General features: G+C 41.8%; 2 protein-coding genes across 5 annotated transcripts in view; one reads left to right on the top strand and one right to left on the bottom strand.

Moving 5' to 3' along the window:
- The window catches only part of zc4h2 (zinc finger, C4H2 domain containing), a 115,662-nt gene extending 112,714 nt beyond the window's left edge, over positions 1–2,948 (bottom strand). For 2 of the 3 annotated variants that reach the window (XM_080187444.1, XM_080187443.1), the window contains exon 1: positions 2,817–2,948. The gene's annotated coding sequence lies outside the window, so the exon portion shown is untranslated. Of the gene's footprint in view, positions 1–2,488; positions 2,611–2,816 lie in introns of all 3 variants that reach the window. The other variant, XM_080187442.1, reaches the window with a different exon arrangement.
- The window catches only part of zc3h12b (zinc finger CCCH-type containing 12B), an 89,865-nt gene that overhangs the window by 50,764 nt on the left and 16,713 nt on the right, over positions 1–22,388 (top strand). Inside the window, exon 1 of one of the 2 annotated variants that reach the window (XM_080187440.1) lies at positions 15,088–15,179. The exons of the other annotated variant lie outside the window; for it this stretch is intronic. The gene's annotated coding sequence lies outside the window, so the exon portion shown is untranslated. Of the gene's footprint in view, positions 1–15,087; positions 15,180–22,388 lie in introns of those variants that run through there. 2 annotated transcript variants of the gene reach the window in all.

Genomic DNA, 22,388 nt, shown 5'->3' on the forward strand with positions numbered 1-22,388 from the left:
CATAACAATCTCAGTAGAGGGATTTTACAAACCGGTTTTGCAGAGGAAAAAGAATGGAAGCAGCCTTTTTAAGAAAGGCTCAGAAGAGAGACATTTGTCCTTAAAAAAGGCCACAATAAAGAATTTTAGAAAGCCCATGTTGTGATGGCTGCAGGGATCGTAGAATACGAGCTCCCCTATAAGGCAAGTGGACAGCCCACCAAATTGGGAAAGAGTAGCAAGGAGTTTAAAACCAGCTGGCTTCACTCAAGCCAACAGTCAAAGACTTGAAGCTGATCTGTACACTGCAGTCACTGAGCAGCACTTTGAGCAAGTTGTTAACTTATGGCAATGGTAACAGAAGACAGGCCTCAGTAAGGTTATTACAGCCTGAAAGGGAATTTTAAAAATAAAAAGCTTGGGAGAGGAATTTTTTAAAAACAGGGTCAGGAAAGGAGTTTATTTTTTAAAAACCCTTGGTGAATTTTTATAATACAGGAAGGGCTCTTTAAACAACAGAAGTGGCATTTTAAACATAAATAGAGCATGGAAGAACAGAACTATCTAACCCCTGCTTACAACCATCCTAAGTATTGACTGGATCATTTCTTTGAGCTGAGGCCAAAATACTAGAGAGGTTACAGGTCTATTGCTAATCGTTACAAGGAGTAATTTCCTTCCATTTCTCTTAATTATAAAATTATAGGTTAATTCTTTATAAATATGTTCATAAGTTTGTTCAAGCTAACATCTATCAGAGGTGAAACTATCAGAGCTTGTGCTAAGTTAAAGATATACTGGGCGAGTTTGCAGCACAGTGGGTCAGGAGACTCGAGCACAGGCTGTTTCGTGGGTTTCCCACTGGGTGCCATGGCCTTCACGAGTCTCTGGCCACCAGATCTCCAGTGTCATCAGCTCTGCACCAGAAATGGGTGTGCAGCTGAATAAAATATTTAAATCATTTAAAAACTATTAGTGAGCCCAGAACTGAAGTCTGCAGGCCTGCCAGCTTCACCACCACCTTCAGGAGTGGTACTTTCCAGTGGGATTTACAGCAATTTCCCACCAACGGGGAGCTTGCAACTCAACCCCGCTGGAGTGAAGGGAAGCCATTGAAAGCCACCCAGGAGGTCGGGATAAGGGGTGGTTGCCCCCTCGGCATATCAGCCTGGCAATGTCAGCCTAGCCCCTGGTGCTGCCCAAGGGATAAAGTGGCAATGCCCAGGGGGCAACTTGGCATTACCCACCGTGCATCAGACAGAACAAAAGGGATAGGGCCTAATGGGCAGGGCCTCTGGGGGCAATCAGTGGAGGTGGGGGTCCTGCTGCCACTCTGATGTTGGGTTCGATGGAGGAGAGAAGGAAGGGGCTGATCGGGAATGTATGTCGGGATGGGGTAGGGGAGGTCAGTCTGCTTTGGTGTGCAGGGGGATCGGGCTTGATGGTGGAGAGGAGATCAGGAGATTGAGCTTGGCTGGGGGAAAGGATGGCGAGCCGGGCCCCATGAGGGTGTTTGCAGCTGTCTGGAGACATTCAGAAGGACAGCGATCGAGCTGTGCGGGGATCAGTGGAACAGCAATTGGGAGTTGCAGTGCTGGCTAGCAATCGAGCAGTGAGGGGCTGCTTTGCGTTCGTTAATCACCGCTCTGACAGATCTACATATGTGCAGTGGCCCGCTCAGCGTTATGCTGCCAGCCTCTCCAGTGGGGATAGGCCCCGCCCACTGATTTTTGGAGTGATTCACATGAGGGCACTCTACAGTGCACAGAGTGTGGGAGATTCATTTTGAAAATCCTGCTTTAAAAAAGCAGTGGGATTTACTCCAGGTTTTATGCAAATTCGGCACTTAGAATTTTTTGGGAGAATCCCAGCCTTATTTCTGGTAAATCTGGGTCATATGTGGCACCAAACTGATCTCTATACTTAAGTGTTCTAATTTACACTACATTTTCCGTCTCCAATTCCATTTCCTAAGCCCATTGGAGGCCAATGTTGAAATTGGTCTTTCGAATATTGCAGCAGAATGGAACCTGTTTTCTAAACTGGCCTCCTGTAAGTCTACAAGAAAGCAGAGGCAATGGATGTTGAACCAACATCCTGAACCTTTTGAAAGTGAGGGTTCCAGAACTTTCCTACCCTTTGTGTGAAAATGTGGTTCCTGGTTTCATTTCCACAAGGTCACATTGCTCTAATTTTAAGAATTCATCCTCTTGTCCTGGATTTCCTCATCAGAGGATAGTTTATTTCCATCTACCTTATCAAATCAACACATCATTTTTGAACACCCTGATTAGATCACTCTCAGCCTTGTAAACCCAAGACAATACAAGCCAAATTTATACAATTTGCTCTTATAATTTGAGCCTTTAAGCTGTATAATTCAGGTGAGTCTGCACAGTACCCCTTCCAAGACCAATATATATTTCCTGAGAACTAAATCCAGGTGAAGTTACAACTGAAACATCACTTCTCACTTCAGCCTCTGGAGTCATTTGATTACTTTTTGTACCTGTTCACTAGTTTGTAGCAATTTGTATATCTTCATTGCGTCTCATTGCTTCTCCAGATCTCCATGTGAGATCAGGGAGGATAGTTACATTCATACAACTATACCGTAGCAGGAATCAACGCCTAGAGGAAACAAGGAGAAGGGGGGAGGAATAAAAACTCATTCAAGTATATAATAATAAAATTCATTGTGATTACATATACTGTAAAGAATACTGCGCAGTTAGAATGAAACACAAGTGTAATTTAATCTTTTGGGTTAGCCAATGTATATAAACCTAAGGGCTGAGGTTTGAAATGTCATCTGAATCCTGTGATTAGATTCTTACCTTACGAGTCACTGACGGGGATCCCCATTTCGCTTCCACTGTTCCTCCTTTTTTTTGAAGAGTGTCTAAACAGATGATAATGTGAAATTACAGTGCAGTTTCAATCACTTTGAATTGCAACCACTAATTGCATCTGAGGATTACATGATTATACGTCAGTGGTACAAGGATTTAGTGCTAGTGATTAACACGGTATTGTCACTAGGTTTATTCAATCCTCTGAAGCCAGTATGCTGAAAGAAGCTTTAATATTATGAAATATGCTCCTTATATTACATGTTTAATTAGGCATAGTGATCTTTTAAATTTTTAAACTTGGCATTGTTTGTGATTTCAGTGCCATTGGTTTGCAGAAGTGCCTGGCACAATGCAACTGCTGGTTTCCAAACAGACCTGGGTAAATGAAAAATGACTTGCTTTCAATCAGTTATTGCCCCTCTTCTAATTGATCTCTGGTACGTCCAAAACTATTGGTGACAGGCCTTTACACATTGTCCTTACTCTAGTGCTGAACAATTTAAAGGACTCTCTCCACTTAGCCTGCATTTAGAAAATCAGAATGTAAAATTATATTGTTATATAATCTGAACAGTTCAAGTAGATGTAGTACAAAAATGTCACTGTTTGACTGAAATCCAAATGATAAGTGTAAAGATACATTCGTATCCATGGGTTAATTATAACAGGGACAGATATCGAACTTCGATAGATTTTGGTTGATGAGTTAGAGAAAGCTCTGGAGAACTGGCACACTATAGAGGATGAATCATAACCAATTATAAGAAATTTAAATGAAGCGCCAAAATGACTTGAGAGAGTATTTCGAGTAGCAGAGATGTTGGCCCCTATATTTATGGGGAGGCAAAGAGAATGTGGGGATAGCCAGAAAAGCTGAAGGATTTGGCAAAAGGTACAAAGGTCTCGAGTCCTATACCAACCGACTCTAACCCTGCTGCCATCAAACTTTTGAATGCATCTACCTCGCATTACGTTGATCTTTCTGTATACCCTAGCTATGACTTAGCACTACATTCTGCACTCTTTCCTTTCCTTCCCTTCCCTATGTATGGTATGCTTTGTCTGTATAGCGCACAAGAAGCTAAACTTTTCATTGTACGCTAATACATGTGACAATAATAAATCAAATCAAATGAACTCTCACAGAACTGCTGCTGAATTTAACAGCAGCACCATGTTACCGTTCTTTTGTTCTGGTTTCCATCTGGTAGCTGGACATAGTGACAGCTTGGCCAGGTGACCAGGAGTGAAGACCATTGGTAGGAGACTGCAGTGAGGGGCTTTTTGGTTTGGTCACCAGCAATCAGGAGGTGACAGCATTGGCAACTGAGCTGGTGAGGGGCATGTTAGTAATAAGCGGGGAGAGAGAGATATTGCAGTCGCAAGAGGAGAGAGAGTGACGAACAGTGGGGGTGGAGGGGGGAGAGAGAGAGAGTGTGTGATCAGCAAGGGAAAGAGCTTTAAGGCTTCTCTGGGATGCTGGGAAAGAATGTCTACCATTGGCTGAAAAGAGCACTTACCTTGTCCAGCCCATCTTGACCCCAAGCCAACCCATGTGCAACATTGAATTTGAATCAGATTCTGTGTGATACAGATACTGTGTGCGTTGATTTAAATATGCTAATAAAGTGTCCCATTTCTTCTGTGGTGGGTTATTTTGATAGCTGCTGCTATAAACAAGGCTGCAACATTTTCATGGTGTGTTGGAAACATTGTTCTGATATTTATCCCCCACTAATTTCTCCCGCCTTTCATTGGGTGGGTGTTAATATTGAGGCTGTAATGGCTGAAAGATTGGCTTAATATAATGGAATGGAAGATACAGGAGAAGCACTATGATCCAGAGTTAGAAAAGTGGAGGTTAGGATGTTAATGTGGCAGGGTAAAGAACATCATGGGCAAAATCTTGCCAAAAAATCAGTGTTGTTTTATGACAAACCCCCAGCCCCACCCACAACCAGCAACCTCTTCTCTCTTTCTCTCCCTTTCCACTCACCTCCACCCCCCCCCCCCCCCGCCCCCCCCCAATCCCCACAATTGGAGCTGGCACCCCTTCCGCAACAGCCATTGCCAGTATCCAAAATCCCCTGCTTTTTGGACCACCCCCAGCCCAGAAGCACAACTGCATTAATGCCCTCCCATCCCCCCAACCCATGAGGCTCCCATCAGGGCCCAGAACTTGGCACTGGTTGGTACTGCCAGGGGCACTGCCCAGCCATGTGTCTTGTCCCCTGGGGACTATTCTTAACTTTGCGCTCCTAGGAAGACTCCCACTTAGATTCACATCTGCGTGAACCTGTTGTGAATGTCAGAACAGTGACATGATACGGCAGGGGAGCAAGTTCATCATATTGGAAAGGCATGCAAAGTAGGTTCATGTCCACTATGGATGTGAACCTGATGATGTCACCAGCAAGGGGCAGGAAAGATCTGAAGTTGTGTTACTGCGACTTCTGGATCTTGAGCCCCTGGCAGCAACTTCATAGATGGCTCAAGATTTTGCCTTATGTAGACAGGATGGAAGTTCAAACCCCCTGGACCTCCTTTTTGACTTTTCAATTCCTTCTCTCTCCCTTCCTTTATCTCTCAAGTTCTTCCTCATTTATCAAATAAATTTACCTCTTACTTTTCAAATATGCTTTTTGTTACTGTATTTATATATGTTGAAATAGTAACCTCAGTTTATGTATATCATTGAGTGCTTTATATACTTCAATAAAGTCTCCTTCTCACCGCTTCAATGCACTCCAGGCTGGTTTTCCATATTTTGCCCTCTGTAAAGTGAATGTCATCCAAAACACTATTGCCTGTGTCATAACTTGCACCTTTTATGCTTGTGTTCACTGATCTACATTGGCACCTTGATTTTAAAATTCTCATCTTTGATGTCAAATCCCATCATGGCCTCACCCTTATCTATATTTGTACCTCCTCCAAGTAATGTGACCTCCTTTATTCTAGCTTCTCGAGCATCCCTGATTTTATTCACTCCACCCTTGATGCCTTCAGTTGCCTATGCCCTTAGCTCTTGAATAGCCTCCCAACTCCTCCACCTCCACAATGCTGTCCCTCAATTTCCTCGTTCAAAACATTCCTTAAAACCAACTGTTTGACCAAGCCTTTGACCATTCAATATGTCTCCTGTGGCTAGATGCCATATTTTGATTTATAATGCATTTGTAAAGCATCTTGGAATCTATCCACCCCATTGCCCTTCCCAGCATGGACACGGTGTTTTTGTGTGCATTAATTTATTTCACTGGGGTGAATCATGAACAAACAATATAATGGATGAAATTTTCCATTTGCTGCACAGAATACCGATTCTGAGCAGAAAAAATCTTCAGGCATGGTCCAAACTGTCACGCTGGCAGAGTTGGAAAAGGCTGGCAGTCAGGAATCCTGAAAGGGCAACTTGATTTCAGATAGAGAACAGCAATCCCACGTGCACAAGGGGAATCCCCACCACCATGGACATGAGGGTCACCCCACAGACAGGGGGAACACCCCTCCCCCCATCTACAAGTTGAACTCCTGCAACTGATAAGGGATAAACCACACCCCCCCCGCCCCCGCCCCCAGGCAGTGTCAGGGTACTGCCCAGGCATTTCGGTCTCCCACCATGGACTACACTTACCAGTGCACTTTCAGTGGATTCCCTTCACTTGGTTCCCATTTTTAAAAGCCACTTGTACACCTCATCGATGTGATGATGGGTTGGCAAGGCGGGATTTCCCAGTGTGGGCAATGATATGCTGGGAAGCCTGCAAATTGTATTTAAATGTGTTGAAATGAGGTTACCGATCCTCCTGGACAAGAACCTTGTTACATCACTAGCAAAGTCGGGTGGGGTGGGGGATTTTGTTTTCCAAGTCTTGCTCATAGTGAACACAGACACAGAATCGCAGCACATGAAAATTTGCAAGGTGAAACATCCAACCATTTGTATGGCTCTGTTATACTTGGTTTTCCCAGTGGAGCCATTAGGAAGCTGTGGAATTTTATTTTAATTTGAGGCAGATGCTAAAATTGTATTCTGGTAAATTGCACAACTGTATAATGATAGCATAAGTGCATAAGTAAAATGAATATGCAAGCGGTATTAATTTTTGTGGGTTTTTCAGGCGCAAGATATTTCTACACCTTTACTTTGAGTGTCTCATATTCTGATTTTTGTTCCTTGCTTCACAATCGAAAACTGATCATTTAGTCACTATATCCCAGCCTTCTGGACTTCTCCATTTAACCACTTCTGTTTCATTATCTCTAGCCCTGCAAAAGCTGCCTTAAAATCAAATCCTTTGAACATGCAGTCAGTTCCCCAGTTCACGCTTACCTCCTCTGAACCTTGCTTGATATCCTCAGAAACTTTCTTCTATTTGAAGATCGTTTACATAAATGTAGGGCATTTTCTAAAGTCACACATTTGTGTTTTACGTTTGATCTAACGGAGAAAAAAAAGCACAGATTGAGAGCACACGCTTTAATTAGAATTTAAGTTTATGTTGCCGTTCCTGTTCATTATTGCTTCACCCTCACATAATCCATCTGACTGTTTACTATTGTTTTTACACTAGGCTATATTTAACACTGTAACTAAGTAATTCAAACATGCACACGATGAGGTGACAGTTTCTTTTTTGCAATCCTTGTGCTCAGGATAAAGCTTTGTCAGACAATTGGAATCCTTTAGTACAATGTCTTGAATGAAATGATTCTGACGCATTGGAATCTTCTTTGCATTGAGCTTGGCCTGTGAAGGCCATTCTCTTCATACTTTCACAATGTTTACAAGACCTGAGGCAAAATAAAAGTGCCGCATGTTTCTGGGAGTGTAGTCACCTAATTTTCAAAATTGGCTTTAAAGGAAGGTCATTCATTTTTTAAAAAAAATCCACTTTGTTTTTTCTGAAAGCACTGTTTGCGATTTTCAATTGTCATCTGGCCCAGGGGAAAAGCCCTGGAAAATATGTCAGTTAAAAACTGGAAAAATATAATTTACCTGCACCTTCAGATAATCCAGAGGCCAGAACCTAACTGCCTCTGTAATTTGGGATTCTGTTCTCTTTATTTAATGCCTCTTACACACCCCATGAAGAAGTCAAAAACTGTAGTCATTGAAAATTAAATTTGGGATCGATTTTTAAAATCCAATTAGTGATGGTTTGAAGATTCCTGAGAATTCTGGGATGGGAGTCTGCTTAATCCCACCCAGGTGCATTTCAAAATCTCACAAACAGGAACCTAGGTATCTGGCAGTGAATGGTCCTAGCATGTAGCACTGAACTTCAACGTTGTGAGGACAAAGTTAGCTCTCAAAGGCAGCTCCATTTTACAAGCTGATATGCAGTCCATCTTCCATCCTGTTTTCAAATGTCAGTCAAAAAGCTGTTGAAGAAAGTCTTGCCTACTGGAGGCTGAGCATGAACTCATGTAATCAAAGGATTTGGTTGCAGGAAAGCAAACCTTTGCTGTTGAAGTAACTGATGAAATTGCCATGATGGAGATGATAACGGCAATACATTCAGGTATTGCTGTTATCATGAGCAACTATCATTGCTGTTATCATGCATGTAGCTGCTCAGGAAGAAATTCTGGTATAATTTTCCTGCCAAGCAAGGTCTCAAATTCACACTTATTATTAAACGATCATCTCTTGATTGCATCCTATATTGGAGGTAAGCAAAGCTGAAGGATTGAGTTAGCTTAAGTATGAAAAATTAGTTTGATGTGAGCCTGTGTTTTCCTTTGTAAACTGAAACGTGAACCAGTCAGGTCCTCTGTACTCCAGAATGAAGTTGATAATTGATCAGTCAGTCTGGTTTATAATGGCACCTAAAGGGATGATCCTACCACAACTCTCATTACTTGCATTTTTGGAGCATCTCTAACATAATGAAATGTATCATTTGTGCTTCACAGGAGCTTTATAAAACAAATGCAATACTAAGGCACATAATGAGATATTAGGGCAGATGACCAAAAGCTAGGTTAATGTGATAGATTTTAAGGGCCATCTTAAAAAAGGAAACAATCTTCTAACACCTCTTACATAACGAAATGTACCAAGGTGCTTCACAGGAGCATTATAAAACACAATATTAAGCTGCACTATATAAAGAAATAATTAGGTCAGATAACTAAAAGCTTTGTGACTAATATATTATTAGTCACAAGCAAGGCTTACATTAATACTGCAATGAAGTTACTGTGAAATTCCCCTGGTCATCACATTCTGGCACCTGTTTGGGTCAATGCACTTAACCAGCACATCTTTCAGACTATGGGAGGAAACCAGAGCACCCAAGGAAACCCACACAGGCATGAGGAGAACATGCAAACTCCACACAGGGAATCGAACCGAGGAATCTGGCACTGAGACACAGCTTGGTCAAATGTCCAAGCGGCGCATCTTAAAGGAGGACTGTGAGGGAAAGAGGCATGGAGGGGGAAATTGAGGGCAACACAGTGGTTGCCTCACACTGCTACTTCACAATACCATGGACCTGAAGGCATGGCCACCAGTGGTGGAGCAAATTAAATCAGTATTGCTTGATGGGGTAGAGTTCAGTGAGGCAAGTATCTTGAAGGATTGTGCAACTGCAAGGTATTATAGAGAAAGAACAGGGCGAGGCCATGGGAAGATATAAAAGCAAGCATGAGAATTTTAAAATTGAGGTTGTGAAGGACAAAGAGGGCTAGATTACTACTGTCATTCTCCCAAAGGATGGTATTTATGACATTGATAAGAAACAGCACATTGCTATAGAACATAGAACATTACAGCGCAGAACAGGCCCTTCGGCCCACGATGTTGCGCCGACCAGTTAAAAAGCAATGACCCTCTAACCTAAACCAAACCCTTACCATCCATAAACCTATCCACGGATCTCTTAAACGCCCCCAGACTAGGCGCATTTACAACTGCAGCAGGCAGGGCATTCCAATCCCTCACCACCCTCTGGGTAAAGAACCTACCCCTGACATCCGTCCTATAACTACCACCCCTTAATTTAAAGCTATGCCCCCTTGTGCTAGCTTTCTCCATCCGAGGAAAAAGGCTATCACTGTCCACCCTATCTAAACCTCTAATCATCTTATATGTTTCAATAAGGTCCCCTCGTAGCCGCCTTCTTTCTAACGAAAACAACCTCAAATCCCTCAGTCTCTCCTCATAGGACCTCCCCTCCATACCAGGCAACATCCTGGTAAACCTCCTCTGCACCCTCTCCAAAGCCTCCACATCCTTCCTATAATGTGGGGACCAGAACTGTACACAATACTCCAAGTGCGGCCGCACCAGAGTCTTGTACAGTTGCAACATGACGCTGCGGCTCCTAAATTCAATCCCCCTACCAATAAACGCCAAGACACCGTATGCCTTCCTAACAACCCTATCCACTTGATTCCCAACTTTCAGGGATCTATGTACACATACACCTAAATCCCTCTGTTCATCCACACTATGCAGAGTCCTACCGTTAGCCCTATACTCTACACATCCGTTATTCCTGCCAAAGTGAATTACCTCACACTTTTCCGCATTAAACTCCATCCTCCACCTCTCGGCCCAGCTCTGTAACTTGTCCAAGTCTCCCTGTAGACTAAGACACCCTTCCTCACTATCTACCACACCTCCGACTTTGGTGTCATCAGCAAATTTACTAATCCACCCAACTATACCCTCATCCAGATCATTTATAAAAATTACAAACAGCAGTGGCCCCAAAACAGATCCCTGAGGCACACCATGATAGGAACATAAATCTGATTGGAGAGAATCAAACGTAGAGGGGGCAATCTTGCCTTTGTACCCTGCTGGTCAATGGGTGGCGCGAACCAGTAAGATAACAAAAGAGCTGAGAAATCAGGTTCACATCCATTTTCTCTTCACTTGCGATCTTGCCAGCACTGGATATCCATCACATTCAGCCTCATGTCCATTTCCAGTGTGAGGCTGAGTAAACTATATAAATCCATTTAAATTCTAATTTTAATGTGATTAGTGAGCTCAATTCGCCAGGCTCATTTATCTCTGTGACCTTGCACAGGAATGTTCACTCTGACAAGGATCACATATGGTCCCCCATCAGTGGGGACCAGATGTAATGGCCTCACAGGTAGCACTTGAGGCCATTGAGGCCACCCAAAGGTGGGGGCAAAGGGGAGAGCTCCTTGGGCAGTGTTAGCCTGGCATCCTGGACTGGGAAGTGCCAGGGAGTAGGGCTTACTGGAAAGTGGAGCAGGGCAGGAAGATGGACTGCTGCCAATCTGTCTAGTATTTAGTTGGGGAGGAAGGGCAGCTGTCACTTTGCATAGTGTTTGGTGAAGTGGGGGTAGGGTGGTGAGCGGTTGGGAGTGAAGTGGAGGGGGGTGCAGAGACCTGCACATGCATAATGGCGCTCTCTGCTGCTATCAGCTTGCTTTCTGGTGATTTTAAGACCTGCCCACTCCTCCTGCTGGCAGGAAATGGATTTCACAATTTTTTTCATGCACTAGGTGCATAAGATTTGACATTTGGACTTGCCAAAACAAAACAGATCTGAAATTCTCCCATTTTCACACTCGTTCTGAACTTTGAATTTTTTTCATGAGATTGCCCCCAGAATTTCATGCAAGATGAATACAGATTGGTGAGGCGAGAGCAAATCCAAGGACTTTGGAGAAGAAAGGGAGGTTGGAAATGAGAGAGTAATTTACAAATATGGAGAGATCTAGGCATTTTTTTATGGAGAGAGATGTTGACAGCTGTGGATTTAAAGGAGAAATAGACAGTACCAGAAGAGAGCAAAGTGTTAAGAATATCAGTTAACATGAGAGCAGGGAAAGTCTACTGTTGGAAATAATTTAGCTCCATTCAGCTCCAGATAATTGTACAAACTAAAATGAAGAGGTAGGTCAAAACTAGAAATTGGAAGCTTACCAATGCTTAGCTGAAAAACTGCCCAACTTGATGCATAAAATCCAACAGTGCTCTTGTGCATACTTTGGAGTCCATAAACCTGATTTTTAATCTATATCTAAGGACTTTGAATCTAGGATAATAGCGTGTGTCAGTGGGAGAAGATAAATTCTTCATTAGGGAGACACATGTTTCCTCACTGTCCTTGAAAACTACCATTCTAACTCTAAGCTTGCCCTGCCAAAGTCTTGAATGTTTTGCCACCTCTCAAATGCATGCCCACCTTTTCTGGAATTTCACATTTGTATCCTTACAATCATATGCTACACAAGGAGACGTTATGTAGTTCCAATGAAAGATCATCAATGTGAAACATTAGACTAAATATACAAGGGATTTGAGGGGGAGCAAACCACCCCCCCCCCCACACACACACACACACACACACACACACACACACACACCTGGAAGCAAAGTCGGCATGGAGCCAGTTTGCTCCCCATCAGCCTGCCTTGCGTACAAAATATGCTTTTGGTGGAGCAGAGGATTAACTTGCCTGACCCTTACTCAGGAGGAAGTCCCAGCCCTGGGTAGCTGATAGGCCACTAACTCCAGCTGCGCCAGAAACACATTTGTGGCCACTGCTGGGACAGCAAGCAGTTCCAAGAAAGTGGCCCAATGGGTCCAGGAGCAAGCTATGCCAGGGTATGGGAGCAGCAGGATGGATGGTTTTCAAGTGCAGGCAGTTAGTTTGAAAGAGGCTGGTACTATCTTAGGGGGGCTGCCCCTCAATGCGCAAGGGACATGGTACTTCCCCTTTCCTTTCTGCCGTTTTAAAAATGGCCTGCCTACACCTGCCTGACTGCCCATACCAACTGTTAACCCTTGATTATTTATTTAATAATGGTGAACAGGCTGCCAGTTGTAGCGCCTATCCACTTACCATGGTATGGAAGTGAGCAGGAAGCTTGCTGGGTGGCATCTGCCCTATTATCATTCGCCCCTGCTGAAAACACACCTGACAGGGGGCACCTAAAATCCAGTCCTTTAACTCTGTTTCCCTCTACAGATGCTGCTGAGTGTTTCCAATTTTCCTGATTTTTGTTTCAGGTTTCCTGCATCTGCTGTATTTTATTTTTATTTTGAATCAGCGTGGTGCAGAATGATGCCAAGGGTGCAGTGCGGGTCCAATCCTCGCATTGGCTATGATCATTCATAGTAAACTGCCTCGTTGCTTGCCACACACTTGCTATCGAATGATGCCCCTCAAGCTATTTGGCCATTTGATTATCTCTCTCTCTCTAATTGAGAAAGATGCCTAAAATCCCTTGAGGACTATGACTAATTAGTATTGTGAGTATGCAGTGTACAGCTTATAGAATATTTATGAATTGTGAGTTAACATTGCCGAACGATGGGAATTTAGGATGCCCCTGAGAATTTAGGATGCCCCTGAGAATTGAGTTCAACTAGTGGAGGAAACAGGAATTCTTATTAGTTTGTTCAACTACTAAATTACTAAGTTTTCATTGTGCCACCAGAGCTTTGGCAGTTACCCGGTTAAACTGGGCTGAAGCTTGCTCCGAATGCTTAGTGAATAAATGTTTCTCTCCGACTGCAAAGCATAATTGTTTTTTTTAGGTAGGCACTGTATTGGATTTTATCCATTGCTGTATATACTAGAACTGTTGCTCAGGAAATCCAATTCTGTGCATTGATCGACAGCGTTTACATGTTGAAGCTGACCTTCATATAGGCCAGTTGGAGATTGGCAGGGACATTGCATGCACAGCTGACTGCTTTTATTTTAATGGATGCACATACACAAATGTCATTTCGTTTGTCACATCCTGGGATTCCATCTGTGACTGAGTTGGCACGTTCAGCAATACTATAGACTTAGGAATGAGTTATGGAACAACTGTAGTGTAAAATTGTAGTCTTGCACATTTGTATTGTTTGTTTTCTTACTGTTGTACATTTGGAAGAAGATCCTTTGGCCCCATCCATCCTGAATGTTAACTCTTACCTTCTTTCCCACTTTATGGCACTCCTCAGTGATGTACTGAAATGCCCACCTATAGTGTGTGTGTGTGTGCGCGCTCATGGCTAGGCATGGAGCTTGAACCTACAATCTTCTGAGCCAGAGCTCAAAGTAACACAAAGTGAAACCAGCATAACACATTCACCGAGCATTCAGCTAATAGTAAATAATAACATGGAAAATGTGTTTGGGGCAATGAGAAAATGACTGCAGTAAATAATTCAATTAGGACCCAGAATTAAGTTATGCATTCTAATTCAAGTTCCAAAGGCCTAGTGAGTTAAAGCATCATGCAATAGTGCTTTGAACCATATTAACTCCTATTGTGTGCTGAATTAGCTAATCTCAGGTGGGGTAGTAGTGGGACTGCTGCAATTGGTCTAATTGCACCTGGAAGGGAAAATTAGCCAAGGTTGGAGAAGAGTGTGCACATCTGATGTCACTTTGGGCTTGTCTAATACTTTCCACAAATAAATGTACTAAATGTTGTTGGAGTATGAAGATCAATTCTATGGTTTGGTATTCACAATGAGAAGTAATGCTTACAGAAATTGCATCTCGAAAATTGAGGGTGAGCAGCGTGTGATTTCCCATCCATTGTTTTTAATGATAAAAGCAGAAAATGCAGCTGCAATTTGCAGAAAATCTATCCGCTGTGTTGTTAATAGCATGGGGGTTCAGAAAATGTCAGTGCGCCATTGGACAGTTCAGTTGTGGAAGACATCACAGCTGAGATTATTCCTGTCCTCACCTGATGTTCACCTGTGCACTATCCAGCACTGCTCAGCTTAGATAATTTACTGGCCTTAGCTCAGGAACAACATCAGTTGTGGCACCTTGATTGCCATTTGTTCTGAGAACTTGCCATGGATCAGGGAATTGAATCTGGGGTCATCTCGGTCTGTAGATTTTGACAATTAGGTTTATTTGCCAACAAAAGATTGTAGAAACCTAGCAAATATGAAAACAAATAAACACTTTGATTTATATGAAGTTAAAGGTTCTGTGCAAAATATTATTTTCATTGAATGTTGAAATCTTTTTTTTAATGATTCTGTTTGGTCAGTTTGTGTGCTGTAATTATTTCTCAATGCCTGAGTAAACCACAGCAAATTAGTCTTCATTACTTAGCTGAGGGCTTGGCGTATGAAAGTGCTGATACAGACATAGACGTCACTGAAATAGCTCAGTACTAGAGCACGATTCGTTGTTGTCTGAATTTCATTGCGTCATAGCTGTGGGCGGGTATGAGTGTAATAAAGAGGAATGACTGGTAATCCCCCAAAGCAGTCAGACGTGGTGCTTGCCAGAACAGAAGACGTATAGTTGTACAGCTCTCTAGAATGGATTACAGACCCTCAAAGCACTGTTTAGACTTGCTCTAAGCTAGACTTTTACTGTGAGTATATTATGCACTATAAAAATATATTATCAACAGATTTAAGCAGTTTGTCTCCCCCAAATCAACATCTAGACTTTTTAATATTATTTGATAGTGGAACATACGGTGATAGTGTTACGTAGGAAACCAGCTGCATCAGTGGCTTTAATAAAAGGTGTTAAAAATAGAAATGGCTTGTGTTTCATTTGGTTTTCGTATTTCAGATCCACGGAGCTGCAGATCATTCGCGCTCTCTCTCAGTTTAATCATGTTGAACACTAGAATGATGCCAAGGATGAGAGTTTAGAGTATGAAGAAGGAGGGGGTGAATACTTAGGCACAGATTTTATAGACATGGTTGAAATTGTGACATGTTTTGAGAGGATAAATTCTGCTAGATCATTGCTAGGTAGATTGATGGCAAGACAGCACAGGCTCAGGATTATCAACAGAAGAATAAAGAGGGAATCTGGAAGACATTTTCATTTTCATTTCTTAGGCAAGGGAATGTCCAAGCCACAAGTGGCTATGGAACATTTAAAAAGGAAGAATATAAAAGGCCAGGACGAAGAAATGGGATCAGACAGCACTAGTTCAAGAGCTAGTGTTGGCACAAGTGGGCCAGACAACTTTCTCCAGTGCAGAATCTGTGAATAAATTTTCTTGTCACTAACATATGTCTGTTTAATCACATCGATCTTTACATTATTCGTTTTATAAATCAGTCATAATACCAGTATATTAAGCTTACGTAGGTGTGTGTCATAAGCATTCCAGTAACATATAATGGTTAGCTTATAGCATTCTTATGACATATCCACTAGCACATCCACTTTAACTATGATGAAATTACAGAATGAAATAACATATGTTAGGAAATGCTGCTTATAACTTGATGTTCAGGACTTCTTAATGGATTTAAGATATGTGTTTACACATTGTTAACAAAATCTTGTGTGCTTATAATGTAAAGGTGCCCTGAACACCAGAGTGTGCTTGATGTTAGAAGTAATGAACCTCAGTTTTTGAAGTGCATAATGCAGTTCTCAAACAAGTGGTTTTGTTTTACCTCCAGCAGTTAAAAATTAAAGCAGTCACCCACCTCACTCTGGTCCTGTTGCCTTCCTACTGTATCTCAATGTTAGTTGGGGCAGACTAACTTTCTTTAGGTTTTTTTGCTGGTTAGAAGCTGCAGAAGAGTTCCTCCGAAGCTTCTTAAGGAGGCCTTGGACCTGCCTTGCTCTAGCTTCCCCCAGCCCCAACTGACTAGTGGGTCCATTCCCGCGAGTCCCAGTAGAGGCCTCCAACCACCAAATTTAAGTACTTTTGAAGTGATTGGTATCAGGATTTAGTATAAGCATGATTTGTTAAGAATGTTAATTATATCAAGGAAAGGCAGTGGCATGGTGGTACCATCACTAGACTAGTGATGCAGAGACCTAGGGAAATGCTCTGAGGACCCGGATTCAAATCCCACCACTGCAGATGATGCAGATGTGGGAAGGGACCATAAAATCCAGCACAATATTTCAGAAAAAAATACAGCTTCCTCATGCAAACAATCTTCAGCCAAAATGCAACTGTTAATTTCGTGCTTGGTCATGTTATGCTGTCTCATTGTGAACTTAACAGAATCTTTTTTGTGTCGTTTAATTTTACAATAAAAACGGAGATGTGAAATCCAGGACAATAAAGCAGTCAAAAACCTTTCCCTGTTGAATAAATATTGAATGAAATAATATTAGAAGACAGCTATAATTAGGATTTTTTTTCAAGTACAGATAGTATGGTGCAGGGAGATGCTTTAAATTCTATGATTGCACACGCTGTCTAGATGTTTACTGATTTCGTAATGGTATGTTTTTTGGAAACAGAGTACACAAAAGAGTTGATAGTTCTGGTTAGTCAGCTCAAATTCGTAACTATGAACTTGCCAGTTGCATTAACAGAACAGCTGTTGCACTTCAAATCGTGCCATTTGCAAAACTGCTGATATTTTCCTTTACTTGCAAGGTCTCTTCTTTTTTGAATTGTGATTGTCCGCAAAAAAACTGTGTTTAAGGTAGCATCTTGCTGATAATTCTTGTAATTATTGACTTTGTTGGAAAGTAGCAACACTTTTCTGGCAACTCCTGGAAAGTTCAAGATTTAAAATGTCGGAAGGCAAACTTTGAAATAATCAGATTTAAAAGGTGTTGAATGGTGCAATTATTGCTGTCAGGGAAGAGATAAATAAATTTAGTGTCTAAATTAATCAAGCCACTTTACAACCCAGGGCTGGATCCTACTGAAAGTTTCAAGACTTTGATGTGAGGACTGAAACGCAAGTCCCAGGCTAGCACTTGCCTGCAGTGCACTATTGGGACAACCTCCTAATTGGCTATCTTTGTGTTGACTATCCTGTTAAGGACAGTAGGAGGGCTGTTGATGCTGCAGTCCTAGATAGAGTGCTGGAAGCACCTGAGCTTCAGCAACGCCACGGGGAGGATTGGACACTGCTGAGGTGGATTGGAGACAGCGCGGATGCCTCAACATGGAGTCCCCCTTGCAAGATTTTGTGAAAATTAAAGATGGTGAGGAAGCTAGCAGACTCCTCAGAGCAGAGAGGAAACCGCTCCTAGCAAAGTATTTGGGTGCTGGATGCAGCCTTTCCTACCAAAGGCTCTGTCATTGTGGCATGGAGCCTCTGGCTCAGATATCCTCCTACCTACTCCTCCCACCCTAGCAGGGTAAATATGTGGGGGTTAAGGGAATAGGGCCTGGGTGGGATTGAGGTTGGTGCAGATTCAATGGATTGAATGGCCTCCTTCTGCACTGCAGTGATTTCCCCCCCCCCGCCAGCCCCGCTTCTCTACTGTCCCCCACCTGCCAGGAGGTGCTACCTCCATTGACCTGGCAGCTTCTGCACACAGGAAAGGTCTGCCTTGCTAGTGGTAAAATGTTGGCAAGGCCACAAAATAATTTAGACTTTAATCACATTCATTCGTTGCCCACCTTCACGGTGTGGCCAGCTAATCCTATCCCTGGAAACAGTGGTGGGAATGCATCAGGGGATCATCCTGACTTAGCCAACTATTTTCTCAGGTTCTTGCTTCTAATCCTGTACATATTGGGCCAGGAAATTCCAGCTTATGTATGAATATCAGTAGCAATGGGAAAAGAAAGTCATATATCAGCACTGTCTTACCAAAATCATTTATTTCACAACCTCCTGTTTTCTGGGGAAAAACATCTCCAAAGACAAAGGCAAATATTTGTATTATTTGTCTTAAATTATCTGATGTTGGGAATCTATGCATTCCAGCAGCAGCATTAAATGCAACCAATTCTCTCCTCCTCTCCTCCCCGCCCCCCACCCCCCACCACCCACCACCACCACCCACATCATGCACACTGTGACCTACTGAGCGTCCCGTCAGAGGCAAGGTGACCCCCATGGAAGCACTCCTCCCAGTCCCTCCACACCAACTCCCATATCCCAACCACATGGGCCTGCCTGACTGGCCATGATGAGACCGCTCCATTTATCTGGTTTTGAGAACTTGTAGCTGTTTCTTGACCCAGGTCTTCTGCAGTCCCAGCATGACACTCCCATGGCACTGATCGGACTGAAGATCTGCCAGGGTGATAGAATCCCTGCAGTGCAGAAGGAGGCCATTCGGCCCACCAAGTCTGCACCAACAAAAATCCCGTCTAGGTCCTATCCCCGTAATCTACTTATTTACTCCACTAACCGCTCTAACCTATGCATCTCAGGACATAAGGGGCAATTTAGCATGGCCAGTGCACCTGAAACGTTTAGCTGAAAGTCTGTTATATTTCTCTATACCTAACCACATAATGCTAACTAACTTGTATGAACACACTAATTTGCATTCCTACAAGCTAATACCAGCATCAATTGTCACTAGCATCTCAGTAAATTGTAATGATGGATGTGTGGGGTTCCTCAGCTATGTCCACTTGACCTATAAATAAATGTCCAATGATTCAGTTGTAGACATCCTGCTGAGAGCAGGTTGTGTTGGAGTGTGTACTTTGAACTGCCTGAATGATGATGTAGGTGTGATCACAGTGAAGGGAGGAGTTAATTAGGACATTGAAATAGAAGCTTTATTGGCCTTATGAAATTTTTCCTGAAGTGTATTGGTACCAGTATTGAGACTCAGTATTATTGTGCAGTGAAAGACCATATAGAATATTTGAGTTTGTTCTCTGAAATAATTGATTAGAATGAATCACTAAGTCAACAGGTACATTTATACACAAGTCCTTTGATAGAAAGGCAGAAGAAATGTTACAGTGCTTCTGGTGTTGTGGTCTTTTGATTGTATGCCTGTTTTTCTTATCTATATAAGGTTAAGAGATAGAAGTCATATTTTAATCTTTTTTCTTAATTTTCTTCTATTTCTCTCACCTTCTGAAGAGACTAATGTATCAGTTGCCTTCCCAATATCTCATTGAAGTAAGTTAGTGGCAGGCCAGAATTCAACTGAAGACATTTGGTTGAGTCTGATCCTGTGGTTGCAGTCTTTCAAGTGCGGATCATACAGTGGCAATCTGGAGTGAGGCTCATGACTAACATACATGTCTGTATTCTGGGGAATTGAAATAAATAACAGCACTTTTACACTACCTTGATTATAATCAGATATTTCTACAGAAATTGAAAAGAAATGATTCTTTTTAAGAATAAAGAAGTTCCATATCCTATATTTATATATTATGTATGTTTAACATGGATTCTTCACCAGTACCTGGATATTTACTAAACCATTTGACTGAAGCTCTTTTCTAAAATTACAAATAAATTTTAATAAATTCTATAAATCTCTGCTGATTTACCTCAGAGTCTATAAAATAGGTCAGAATTGCATCATGAATGATGTGTCTGGAGGGGCTTCCCTTGTATTTGATTCCCGCTTCACTTGATCTGTGGTTACTTGCAATCAGTAAATTCAATCCGTAAGACAACCAGTTTCAGAGCTATTAGCTACATGTGGGTTATTCTGAAGATAACACACCTTTGCCTATACTCCCTGCTGCCCCGATGTCTCAAGTGTCTTATTATCATCAGTGCAATAAATACCTTGGGGACCAAATGGCATTGATGTTGCCAGCACGAGCTTTGAAGTGTTAGTAGATTCAAATATTTCTTGGCCCGGTGGACCCTGCTTTAATGTTACTTTTCAAAGAATTGTAAATTTTCCTTGGTGCTTAGTTTCACTTTCCTATCTAGTTTATGTTGCTCACTTTAATGAGAATCCTTTCTGTTTTAAAGATATGAAATGTTGAAAGTACACAAAAGTCATCAGCATCTGTAAAGATAAGAATGACTGATGTTTTGGATGTATGTTTCTTTTCTGGAGAGAGAAAGAGAACTGGCATTTAGTAAGGGGTTATTTTTCTGCCTATTTTTCTTAGTCATATTTACATTATTAGAAAACCAACTTTCTGTGATATAATCAGTAATTTAATGTAATAAAGGCAAAAATATTGGAAACTTACAGCTGGTGGGCATGTGCAATTAAAGTTATATTTTCAAACACAAAAATGTTTCAAGAGAAAAACTATGTATTTTAATCCTATAGTTACAGTAGATAATACTTCCTAGCTTTTTATTAAATAGACAGTAAGGATACAGGTTGAAACTTTGTTTCCCTCTGTGTTGCTATGGGTATGGTGATTGTCTTCTTGCTTTTTGCAGAATACAGTTTTAGAAAATAGGTTAAAATTAAAACAGCTGTAGATGATAACATAATTTGACTGTGTTTAGTTCGCACTTTTTGATTCACTTATTTATCAGCAAGGGTTCCTGCAGGAGTAGCTTTCTGATACCTGTCAATTTTAATATTTCTCTCTCTTGTCACACAAACCTGGTATCAATGAGATGTGGATATTTGCATGATGTTGAAAATGATTGCAGGTGTAATGAGAGCAGGGAACTGGGACTAATTTGACAACTCATTCAAAAAGATAGTGCTGGCATAATGGGCCAAATGGTCTCCTGCGCTGTATAGTTCCCAGGGATGTTTTTACCATTTATAGAGTTTTTCCTGTATTCTTAATTTGCAAAATGTTTAAGTCAGAGTTGCGTTTATACATTAGCTTATCATATCTGAAAAATGCCCCTTTGAAGTTCAGAAGGTGTAATTGCTTAGGCAACAAAATGCTGTTGAGGAAGGAACTGCCTCAAATAAAAGATACAGAGATGCTGCCGTTGGACTGGGGTGGGCACAGTAAGAAGTCTCACAACAACGGGTTAAAGTCCAACAGGTTTATTTGGTATCACAAGCTTACAGAGCACTGCTCCTTTATCAGGTGAATCAACTCACCTGATGTAGGAGCAGTGCTCCGAAAGCTCGTGATACCAAATAAAGCTGTTAGGTTGGACTCTAACCTGGTGTTGTGAGACTTCTTATTGTGCTCAAATAAAAAAATTAAGGGGACAAAATTGAACCATGACTGCAGCCTGAAATGGGCTTGTGGTGAATCAGCTGCTGATCACTTTATCACATCCGATTTTCTTTCTACTGAAATTCACAGAATAATAGTTAAATACATTTCCTGATTTCACTTTTACTGAGTTTGAAGTGAAAGATCCTGACAATGTTTTCCAAGTCAATACAAAATAAAACCTTTGCTATGTATAACAAGATGCCAATTCATTTCCATTCTTCTTTGTGCTACTGCTATTGACCAGTATCACCCCCTTATAGTTTAAGAACGCTATGTGAAAGCTTTCTCAACAGGATACTGAAACAAAGGCAGGAATTGTCCCGCCTTGCCCGCGGCTGGGATTCTCCAGTCCCGCTTCAGTGAATGGAGTTTTGGCTGAGTGCCAAATTCTCCATTCTCGCTGGTAGCAGTAGGCGATCAGAGAACCCTGGCCAAAAATCTCTCACTGACTTCACTTGTCTTATGATCTGATATAGTGATCTCCCTTCCCCACCACAGCTTCCTCTTTTACTGAAGGAACAAATCCAAATATGGAAATAAGTATACTTTTATCGATGATTGTCTTTTAAGGTTAGGGTTCCAAACCTGCTAGTTTTAAACGCAGTCTATTGGAATGAGTGATTTCTTTTGTTAGATCTTAAAGTTAAAGTTTATTTATTAGTCACAAGTAAGGCTTACACTAACACTGCAATGGAAGGACTATTACTTACGTGGCGAAAAACTGCAGCAGGCGACGGTGCAGAGGGACCTCGGGGTCCTTGTGCATGA

Source organism: Carcharhinus amblyrhynchos, chromosome 4 (genome assembly GCF_965287045.1).
Source record: "Carcharhinus amblyrhynchos chromosome 4, sCarAmb.v2.hapA, whole genome shotgun sequence".
NCBI classification, from domain to species: domain Eukaryota; kingdom Metazoa; phylum Chordata; class Chondrichthyes; order Carcharhiniformes; family Carcharhinidae; genus Carcharhinus; species Carcharhinus amblyrhynchos.